Raw genomic sequence first — 11441 nt, forward strand, 5'->3', positions numbered from 1 at the left:
GTACTTACTAAAGTTATTATCTTCATTTTATTCCAGTTAAATTGCATCAAGTTTTTCTTTGATACATTTTCAAGATTGGTTGTTATTGAAAAAGGGACACCATATATTGTATATGCTATGATGCACATTTGTGTTACCTACATATATATATTTTTTCCTTCTTTCTTTCAGAACCACACACACATACATACACACACGAAGATACGTAGATTGATCCTCATAACTACACGGAACCACGAATGAGACACGAGACACAAGATATGCCAATCTCCTTCGTTCAAAGTGGCCTCTGTAAATCTACGTGTCTGTCACGTAAAACCCTTGAGCTGTGAATCCTCTCTGCTGTCCTGATTCTCTGACTGGAATCATTTTCCATATCTGCCGACCCAAACTAAAGAACTTTCCGAAGGTTCAACCTTTATTTCATGGTCCTTCGAGCCGGATTTGGGTTCACCAGACGATATGGATACAGCTGCAGATGTACCGGAGAGCGCAGGGCGTCCACACAGGACTCATCGTCTTCCTTCCCACCTTGTTGATTATAACGTTGGATATCGCCACAATGATGATCAGCCTGTTCAGCCTCCTACTCGCCCACAGAGCCATAGTAGTGGTAAAGCAAGGATATCTTCATCTACCAGTGATAGCCATTTCAGCAGTCGATCAAGCAGGTGTCACACTGCATCATCTGTTCTAAACCACCCTGTAGCATCTCTTTCCAACGTACAGGCAGCTCAATTAGAAGAGAGGATGAAAGCTTTGCACCTTGAGGAAATAAGATTTCAAATAGAGGACGATATCAATGCAGATATACAATGCCGAGAGCTGGATGCTAAGGCCAGAGAGGCCCAATGTATTCAGGAGGAAGCAGCACGGGCTCGTGAGGCTCTGGTCAAACGGCTAGATAGAAACTGTCGCCTCATTAAAGCTGAGAATGAATGGAAGCTTGCAAAACTAGTCTCTTCTATGGTATTCGAGGACCTTGAGGACCCTGATGTGACAAACATCGCAGGTGATAATCCTTCGCCACATGTTTTACCAGCGGATGGAGCAGCTGTTTTCCCCTCAACTCATGACCAGTCAACCAGACCGGTCATTTGGACCATTGATTGCCTTTGGACCATTGATTGCACCTCAGACAAACGCTGCAGCATCTGCAACCTCTCAACACGCCAATTACTGGCCAACCCACGGATTTTCAAACCATTGCATTGCCTCGGCTAGCAAGTTCACTACCTGGAAGGAGCTTGTTCATGCTACAGCTGAGGTCCTTCACGGGGCGGCCCATCCCACAAGTGACATTGTTGTCAATGCTGGGGATTACATCGCTGCAGAGAAATTGGTACTGGTCCAGGCGCAATTGGAATCTTTCCCTGATGAGGTGCAGGCCCTCAAGGACAACAAGTTTATACCAACCAACAGTCGACTTGCTTCACTTGCACCTGAATACGATGGAGCTACAGGTCTCTTACGTGTAGGTGGCCGACTGAGACGAGCAGAGAATTTGGAGTTGGGTAGCATTCATCCTATCGTTTTGGATTCTAAGCACCCAATAACCAAGCTACTGATAGCTGACTATGACCAGAAGCTTGCCCACGCCGCACCAGAGAGGGTCCTGGCAGAACTTCGCCGTAAGTATTGGATCTTACGTGGTAGAGAAGCAATTCGTAAGCACCAACATTCCTGCCAAGAGTGTCGTCGGTGGAGGGCTAAACCTGAAATTGCAAAAATGGCAGACCTTCCCCCCTCTCGTCTTCGCCTCTTCAAGCCACCGTTCTACTCAACGGGAGTGGACTGCTTTGGGCCATTCACTGTGAGAATAGGGAGACGGCACGAGAAGCGGTGGGGGATTGTCTACAAATGTATGACAACCCGTTGTATACATTTGGACCTCTTGGAGAGCTTGGATAGTGATGCCTTGTGGTGCGAGGGAAATCAAGGAGGCTTTCACATCCATGGAGCCTAACCTCCAGCAGCAGCTTACTGAGCAACAGATACTTTTCCGATTCAATCCGCCAAGTGCCCCTCATTTTGGTGGTACTTGGGAGAGATAAGTGAAGTTGGTAAAGGCAGCCCTCCAAGCAATCCTCAAAGAGCAGGTGGTACCAGAATCTGTACTACTCACTGTCTTGATCGAAGTGGAAGGAATGCTAAATGCTAAGCCTCTAGGCTACCTATCCTCTGACGTATCTGATCCAGATCCGATTACCCCTAGTCTCCTTCTCATGGGCAGACACGACTCCTCCCTTCCTCAAGCTCTCTACGACACCAGCAATCTTCTGACCAGAAGACGGTGGAGACATAGCCAAGTGTTAGCAGACCACTTCTGGCCAGTCTTCATCCGCTACTACTTGCCCACTCTGCAAGAGCGACAAAAATGGAGAACCGACAAGAAGGGACTGGCCATCAATCAGATAGTACTGATAGTGGATCCTCAGCTTCCACGAGCCCTTTGGCCCGTGGGGAAAGTGACCCACATTTATCCGGGAGTGGATGGACGCATTCGATCTGCATCAGTACAAGTGAAGGATCAGAGTTATGTGCGACCAGTTGCGAGGTTGGTACCGCTGCCTGAACTTACAGACGATAGCCAGCAAGGGTAAGAGTCTTTCTCGACATGTTCAAATGTCCAGTTACGACTGTTTATTTATTATTTTAAAACATAGTGTTTTATAACCTGACATGCAAGGAATCTTTTATCAAATCACTAGGTTTAGAAAATAAATATATGGTGTCCATTTTGGTAGAAGGAAATTAATCTATTGCTAGGTGTAGTATTTACAATTCACAGTAAAAATCTGCAAATAAACAGTATTAAACAGTTAATTCTTTTGACAGTATTTTCCTGTTAAGGTTTAAAATCACAGCTTTTTGCTGTATTTACAAAAACGATAGAAAACTGTAAATTTCAGCAACAGCAATATACCGTTAATTTTACAGTAACTTCCTGGCAACCCTACTGCCAGTTGTTTACCGTTTTTTAACAGGGGGAATTTCTAAGAGTGCAGCTGCTCAGCACAGTGCTTCAGGATGCGGCCACTGATGTTGTCTGGACCAGGTGAGCTGCTCTCCCTTGTCCTCTGAGGGCCCTCACCACATCCTCTCTGCTGAAGGTGAGTGCAGAGTCACTGGGCTTGAGCATGGACACTGTTTCTTCCAGCTGTGTGGTGTTGTCCTTCTCGAATCTGGTGTAGAATGAGTTGAGATCGTTGGGGAGAGAAGTAGAGCTGCTGCCTGCAACCTTGATGGTTTTGATGTTGGTAGCAGCAGTGTTCACAGCAGCCATGTTTTTGAGGCCCTGCCAAGCTGAGCGGAGGTTCCCCTGTGTGAATTTTTCCTTCACTTTGTTCTTGTACTTGAGTTTGTCAGTTTTTATGGCGTGCTTGACTTCTCTGTTTACCTCCTTTTTCTCCATTTCGGAGCCGGTGAAGAAGAGCCTTTTCTTCTTGTTGAGGACCTCCTTGAGCTCTTTGGTGATCCAAGGTTTATTGTGGGGGTAGATCGTGACTGTTTTGGAGGGGATGATGTTGTCCACACAGAAGGAGATGTACGATAAAACAGCGTCCACATGCTCATTAATGTTGTTGGAGGAGGTCAAGAGGTTATCCCAGTCAGTGGATTCAAAGCATCCTTGTAGTGTAAGAATGCTTTCGCTGGTCCACTGCATGATGTTCTTAACTACTTTCTTAACCCTCTTTATTACAGGAGTATATGCTGGAGCAAGCATGGTGGTCAGCAGAGCCAAGAGTGGGGAGAGCAACAGATCTGTATGCGTTAGGAACTGAACCATAGCATTTATCCAGTGTCTTCCCCAGGCGGGTGCTGCATGTAATGTACTGCTGGTAGCCTTTTAGTGATTTTTCAGGAGAGCAATGGTTGAAATCACCCAAGATGAATTTGGGAGAGTCTGGTGATATGAGTTCCAGTTTATTTAATGAGTTTGTGATGTGTTCAGTGGCTGTGGCTGCGTTAGCTCTGGGGTGGATGCAGTAGCGGAGCGAGTGTGGGGGCAGAAGGTGCGCAGTTTTTCGTAACATTAAAAGTGTAAAAAACTGAAGAAAAAATGTTTTCTCATTGATAACTCAACCTGGCAAGTCTCCTCCCGTTGCTAGCTCCACTAACCTAAACGCTGCTAGCCAAGCAAATAAACATGTTAGAGAGGAGCACCCTGCTAGCTCCGTGCTAGTGATGTGAAAAAGCAGTTCTTTTCAGTGTACTGAATCAGTAGAATCAGTTCAGTAAAGTGATTCGTTCAAAAGATTCGTTCACCGAATCGTTCAGTACTTGTCTGCAGCTCTGTCTGTGAATCAGAATTTAAATCAGAATTTAATAAGCTGAAACACTCGCGATCGTACTGAGAACAGCCGGTAGTGAATTATAAACCAATGAGCTGAGAATTTAGTTGGATAAAGCTACAGTTTGCAAACTGAAAGCTGCTAAAACAATCACATTTATTTTCCCCGACCGTTCTGTTCAGTACGTTCACACACACACACACACACACACACACACACACACACACACACACACACACACACACACACACACACACACACAGTACTGACGGAAACACGATCGTTAGTAGATGTTAAAACAGTCAGCTGAGTGAAATTATTGAGTTGGATATAAAAGCCGTTTGTAAGCTGACAGCAGCTATAAAAAGCACAAACATTTTCGCGACACCTAAATGTTAGCTAATATATTTTCTACTTCCTCAATTTTGGAGACATGAGAGGGAGAAGTAGGGGCGAGCTTTAGTGACACAGAGCTTCCGACCGACTCCGTCCTGTTGGTTCAGTCAGTATGTATCACGGACATGAAAGGGAGAGAGAGGGCGGGCTTTGAGCGACTCTTACGGTCTAGACTCTAGAGAGAGACGGGAGAGAGGAGAGCGCAACTGAAGCTGAGAAATGAACGACTCTTTTCACCCAGATGATTCGTTCGTTTTGAACGAATCGTTCATGATGGCACATCACTACTCCGTGCAGGAAAGCAACAGCGCTGATGAAAACTTCATTGGTAAGTTGTTTCATCATTATTTGTTATTACGCTTAGATGCTGGTCTTTCGTTTGTGGGTGTGTTGTAGACCGCCGTGTCTGCTTGTATGAACGGCAGGCCATTGCTGTCACACTGTTTACAAAGTTTGTTGTCGTGCGTGGGTTGATAATGTGGGTTTTATTGTATTGGCTGTGTGGCTGGATGAGCGTCCAACTTCACTGAATGTCAAACTGTAGTTGCCTTCTGTCTTTGGTTTCCCGTCCGGCTAATGAAGTCTGCTTCACTTGTTTAATCGGTGGAATATGCGCACAGACATATCAACACTTGTTCTGCTTAAACATCAGCAGGTCACTCACTGATAAGTCCCTGTCACTGTAATAGCACCCTTTGTAATCTGCAGCGGCATTTCTCTTCGTCCCACCCCGTCTTGTATCTCCATACAGCCGATACTATACCATAAATGCTATACTATATTACTATATAGGCTACAGCATATGCTATATAGACTATAGACAGTTTATGGGCCCACTATTGGTCCCCGCCCCCTCTGCAATGAGCCATAGGCTCCGCGCCTGGGTGGATGTAAACCAGGTTATTTTAGGCTTGTTTTAAACACGAGTAGCCTGACAAACAGGATTAGAAACATAGACTGTAAATAATTGGTAACAAATCCTATCTCTGAATAAAAACAACATTTTGACAAGTAGAAATTTCATATCCTGTTGTTTACCTCATTTCTCCGTGGTGCTCCTAGCAGTTTGCATTCATTCAAATTCATTCAAATTCAAATTCAAATTCAAAAAGGCACACAGAGCAGTAAATTAACAACAGTGCAAGTAAACGAAACATTTTAACCTAAATATAAAGTGTCAATTTAAATACAACTTAAAGCTTAAACTTAACTTAAAAATACAAAATATAAAAGAGTAGATATAAGTGGACAGTGATCGGACTAACAGATGTAAACAAATGTAAACAGAACTATGTGCAGTAAACGATAAATAAATAAATATATATATATATATATACAGAGTGCAAGTAGGCAAATACTAAATGATAAGTTATTAAGGTGCATGGTGAAAAAGCTGTGGAAATTCTCTGAGGAGATAGAAAGGGCGAAGGGAGACAGCCAGAAGCTGTAAACAGTAGAAAAACGTAATAAATGCTAATTAACACTAAATAACTGCTCTGTGAGCCGGCAGCGACCCGGTACGATCGCTGTACTAATATACTTTTATTCCGATATTTCACTCGGTCCATGATGTCAGCAGACGCCTGAGACGATAAAGTGGTTTTATACTTTAGCAGAGTACACATTGTAAATTAATCTAGCATCAAATAAAGATAACTAATAGAAGAGGAACTTGGGCCCCTAAAAGTTGAGATACCCCTACCCGAGGTAGAACAAAACACAACCATATTTTTTCATAACTTGAACAAGTCTAGTTTATGAAACGGATTGTTGTATAAATTTTTTTTTGGATCTTTTATGCATCTTACCAAAAAACGAAAATAGGTCAAATTAGGGCTTCTCCAAAAGGGACAGCTCTAGTCTTATCACATGTATCTCTGGGAATCAGAATCAGAATTTCACCAAATTTGGAAAGGATGTTCACAGATAGTTATTAGTTACAATTATGTAAAGTTTTTATAAATACCATTTTACATTTTTGAATTTTTCACATTTAAACACACATGTAGTTTAGGCGGAAATTGAAAATTGAAACAAAAATTCAAAAGGTATGTATATCAAAGTCTGTCATTTTTTAAGTGAGGACACCAAACATTAAAATATGTCATTTTTATCTTCTTTAGACTGTTATCTCAACATAAAAGCAAGTTATTTGACTTTTCACTTGACCCTATGCTGTCACCAGCCCCTAACAGGAAACTAGTGCAGCCATGATTTCAGGGTGACCTGGTACAATGGGGCCCTATGGATGTGTATGTGGGAGGAGGTGGCCACAAACAATAGATTAAGACTTAACAAGACACAATATAATTGTATTCTGTAATATATATATAATTAAACATTTTATAGTTATTCCTAGTTATTTCCATTTTGTTTCATATTTTCTATCTTACATGTGATTTATATGATGACACTCAGAGTCAACCTGCTGCTTTCAACAACATTGTCACCTATGACACTGTTTCTATTTCATTCTGAAAAAATAAAGCATTGATATATTATACATATTTGTCATGTCCAGCTCAGTGTCTTAGGTTGTTTTTATTTCTATCTTGTATTATTTCCTGGTTTGGGTCACTAACTTCTCCTCTCGTTTCAGATCCTTCACTTCCTGCCCTCATGTGTTTCCCACCTGTGTGATTGTCTGCCCCGCCCTGATTGTTCCCAGTTGCATGTCGTTGTCTTCCCTCTCACCCTAGTATTTAGTCTGTAGCTTCCCTTCCTTCTGTGCCAGTTTGTCTTTGACCCCTGTGAGAAGCGTTCAAGCCTTTTGTTTCCTCTTTGATCACTTTTTTGGATTGTGTCTTCTTAAAGAGTAAAGACTGTTTTTTTCCCCCCAATCAAAGACTGCGTTGTGAGTCGTGCTTTTGGGTTCAGTTACCTGTGGTGTTGTTACGTTACGAACTGGTCACTGAAATGGACTCAGCCGACTCAGATTCCCTGCAAGCAGCTCTTCGAGCTCAAGGCCGGCAACTGGTGCAACATGAGGAGCAACTCAACTCAGTCTGCATTGGAGTAAGAGACATCAATGAACGCCAAGTAAGCTTCCAGTCTTCCATTGGTAATCAAGTGTGTCTTTTGAATGACCACCTACAACAGATTATGGCTCATTTAGACACACTGGAGTTACTTCACCTGTTGAAAGCTTTGTTCCATCTCCGGAGACACAACCTGCTTCGGTCCCTGCCTCCTCACCTCAGGCACTGGTAGCTCCCACACGGCACCTTTCTAAACCACAAAGATTTTCTGGGGACTCAGACAACTGTCGCTCGTTCCTGGTTCAGTGTGGGCTACACTTTGAACTGCAAGCTGCCTCCTTCCCCTCAGAGCGGGCAAGAGTGGCCTATATAATAACGCACCTCTCTGGCCGTGCAGAGGCTTGGGCCACGGCTGAGTGGGCTAGAGATTCTGCTGTTTGTTTTTCTGTGGACCTCTTCACCAGCACTCTCAGAAAGATTTTTGACCGTTCCACTCCTGGTCTGGAGGCTTCCAGGTCCCTCCTCAGCCTTCGTCAAGGTAGACGCCGGGTTGCAGATTATGCAATTGAATTCCGCACCCTAGCTGCAGACAGTGGTTGGAATACTCCCTCGCTGCTGGATGCCTTTTACAATGAACTTTCTGACGGAATTAAAGACCAGCTCGTTCCCTTAGAGCGTCCAGCAGACATAGACTCCTTCATTTCCCTTTCCATCAAAATCGACAATCATCTCAGAGAGAGAGAAAAGGAGAGGTCCAAGTATGTGTCAGCTCCATCGTTCCTGAAGGGGCAGTCATTCTCCAATCGTCCTGTTCCTCGCGGCTCTCCACCACATCACCTCCAGGGGTCCAGCCCACCGGCGCCCTCGACAACCTCGGCAGAACCTATGCAGCTCGGAAGGGCCAGACTGACCCCTGAGGAGCGACAGCGCCGTCTTCAGGAGGGGAGGTGTTTTTACTGCTCCCAACTGGGGCATTTCATCTCCTCCTGCCCAGTAAAAGACAAGGCTCATCCGTAGAGAGAAGGGTACTGGTGAGCCGAACAACTTTTTCCTCTATTCCTTCTCGACCCTTAACTAAGTCCAAACTCATCTCCTCCTGTCTCTCCCTCCCTCATGGTTTATTAGTGGACTCTGGGGCTGATGGGAATTTCATGGACTTTAATTTGGCTAAGAGACTGGGTTTAATTCCTACTCCCCTTTCTAAAGTTCTGATTGCTAATGCTCTGGATGGCCGCTTGTTGTGTAGAGTTACGCATGAGACCCCACACATTAAGCTAATCATGGCACATAATCATTCTGAGAACATTTCCTTCAATCTCCTAGAGTCCCCAATGCACCCCCTCATACTAGGACTTCCTTGGCTGATCAAACATAATCCGCACATGGACTGGTCTACAGGAGAAGTTAAAGGGTGGGGGGAGAAATGCAAGGTAACCTGTTTCCCCTCCGATAGCATGCAAGGACCTTCGTCTCTGGCGTCAACTGTGTTGCCTGAGTGCTCAACGCCACCTGAGCTTCTTCAGCCCCCTGACTCTGAATTCCCAGACCTCACCAAGGTGCCCTCTCACTACCAGGACCTTAAGGAGGTATTTAACAAGACACGAGCAACTTCTTTACCACCCCACCGTGCTTACGATTGTGCTATTGACTTGCTTCCAGGAACCTCTCCCCCAGAGGTCGTCTGTACTCTTTATCTCCTCCAGAAAGAGAAGCCATGGAGCTATATATCAAGTCTTCCCTTGCTGCTGGAATAATTCACCCTTCCTCCTCCCCTGCTGGTGCTGGATTCTTCTTCGTTGACAAGAAGGACAAGACCCTCCGTCCTTGCATTGATTATCGTGGCCTCAACGACATAACCATCAAGAACAGGTACCCCCTCCCTCTTATTTCATCTGCATTTGAACTATTACAAGGAGCTACGATCTTTTCCAAGCTAGAGCTAAGAAATGCCTACCATTTGATAAGAATAAGGGAGGGGGATGAATGGAAGACTGCCTTCAACACCCCTAGTGGTCACTATGAATATTTGGTAATGCCTTTTGGACTTACAAATGCCCCAGCTGTGTTCCAGGTACTGGTCAATGATGTCCTCCGAGACATGCTCAACGACTACGTCTTCAGATGAGGAGACTCGCATTCAGCACGTACGTCAGGTCCTACAGCGCCTACTAGACAACCGGCTCTTTGTGAAAGCTGAAAAGTGTGAGTTCCATGTTTCCTCTGTGCCGTTCCTGGGGTTTGTGGTCTCACAAGACAACATCCAAATGGACCCCTCCAAAGTTAGTGCAGTCTCGGAATGGCCCACACCCACTAATCGCAAACAAGTGCAACGTTTTCTGGGATTTGCTAACTTTTATAGAAGATTCATCAGAAATTTCAGTTCTATTGCTGCACACCCTAACCCCATTCACCTGTGTCTCCCCTTTCTACCTACCTGTGGCTGTAATTACCAATTATGCCCAGGTGACATTTGCAGCAGAAAACGTCCACACAACCAACCACACACACAAACCACAACACACATGAAATTGGCGACAACACACCAGCCCCTAATTGTTTCTGTATGATAACATAACAATTCAGCACAATATAAACAATGGAGCCAATGTCAGCTCCCCTGAGCAAGTGTCCAAATCTCTCCCCCCCCTTCTTTTTTTTTTTTTTTTTTTTAAGTCAGTCAGTCACTTTGATGTATTTGTCCTTTAAGAGAATTACAGTCTTTATTCAGCCTCCTGCAGAAGACAGATCTTGGTGATTGGCCTCTCCAGTATGTTGCATTTGGTCTGGACTTTAACAGATCGCACCAGTCCTTGTCCATCAGGAAAGGTCTGCAGCACCTTCCCCAACAACCAGGATCCACGAGGGGCAGTAGAGTCCGCCACAATGATGATGTCTCCTGTGACAAAGCTTCTCCTGTCCTTTGACCATCGTTGCCGTTCCTGTAACAATGGCAAGTATTCCTGAAGCCATCTCCGCCAAAAGAGGTCTGCCAGAAATTGAACTTGCCTCCATCGTCGTTTGGTGTACAAGTCACCTTTTTCAAAAACCCCTGGCGGTAGAGCAGGTTTGCCTTTCAACAAGAGAATGTGATTTGGAGTCAAAGGTTCAAGATCATTTGGATCCTCAGAGATCTTGGTAATGGGCCGATCATTTAAAATAGCTTCGAGTCTGCAATCACTCATTGTCCACATTTTGCTGATGAAGTACTGAATTCAGCACCTTTCTGACCATGCGAATGATTCTTTCCCATGATCCACCATGATGTGATGCTGCAGGGGTGTTGAAGCTCCACTTCACTCCATCAGAAAGCAAAGAGTCTTGAATTTTCTTTTGATTCAGGGCAGATAGAGCCTCTCTCAGCTCCCGTTCTGCTCCCACAAAGTTAGTTCCGTTATCTGACCTGATGTGTGATACTTGTCCTCTTCTTGAAATGAACCTGCGTAGTGCATGAATGCAAGAACTGGTGTCTAATGAATATGCCATTTCCAAATGTACTGCCCTACTTGACATGCAGGTGAATATGACTCCATAACGTTTGATGAAGCTGCGGCCACGTTTTACTTCAAAAGGGCCAAAATAATCAACACCAACATTTGTAAATGGTGGAATGTCAGGTTGAAGTCTTTCTTTTGGCAAGTCAGCCATCTTTTGTTCACCCATCTTTCCCCTATAACGTCTGCAAACAACACAGAAAGAAAGGATCTTTCTGGCAGCTGCATTTGCACTGGTGATCCAATATCGCTGACGGAGTTTGGAAAGCAGGTGATTTCTT

This window comes from Labrus bergylta, chromosome 19 (genome assembly GCF_963930695.1).
Source record: "Labrus bergylta chromosome 19, fLabBer1.1, whole genome shotgun sequence".
In the NCBI taxonomy this organism is placed as follows: domain Eukaryota; kingdom Metazoa; phylum Chordata; class Actinopteri; order Labriformes; family Labridae; genus Labrus; species Labrus bergylta.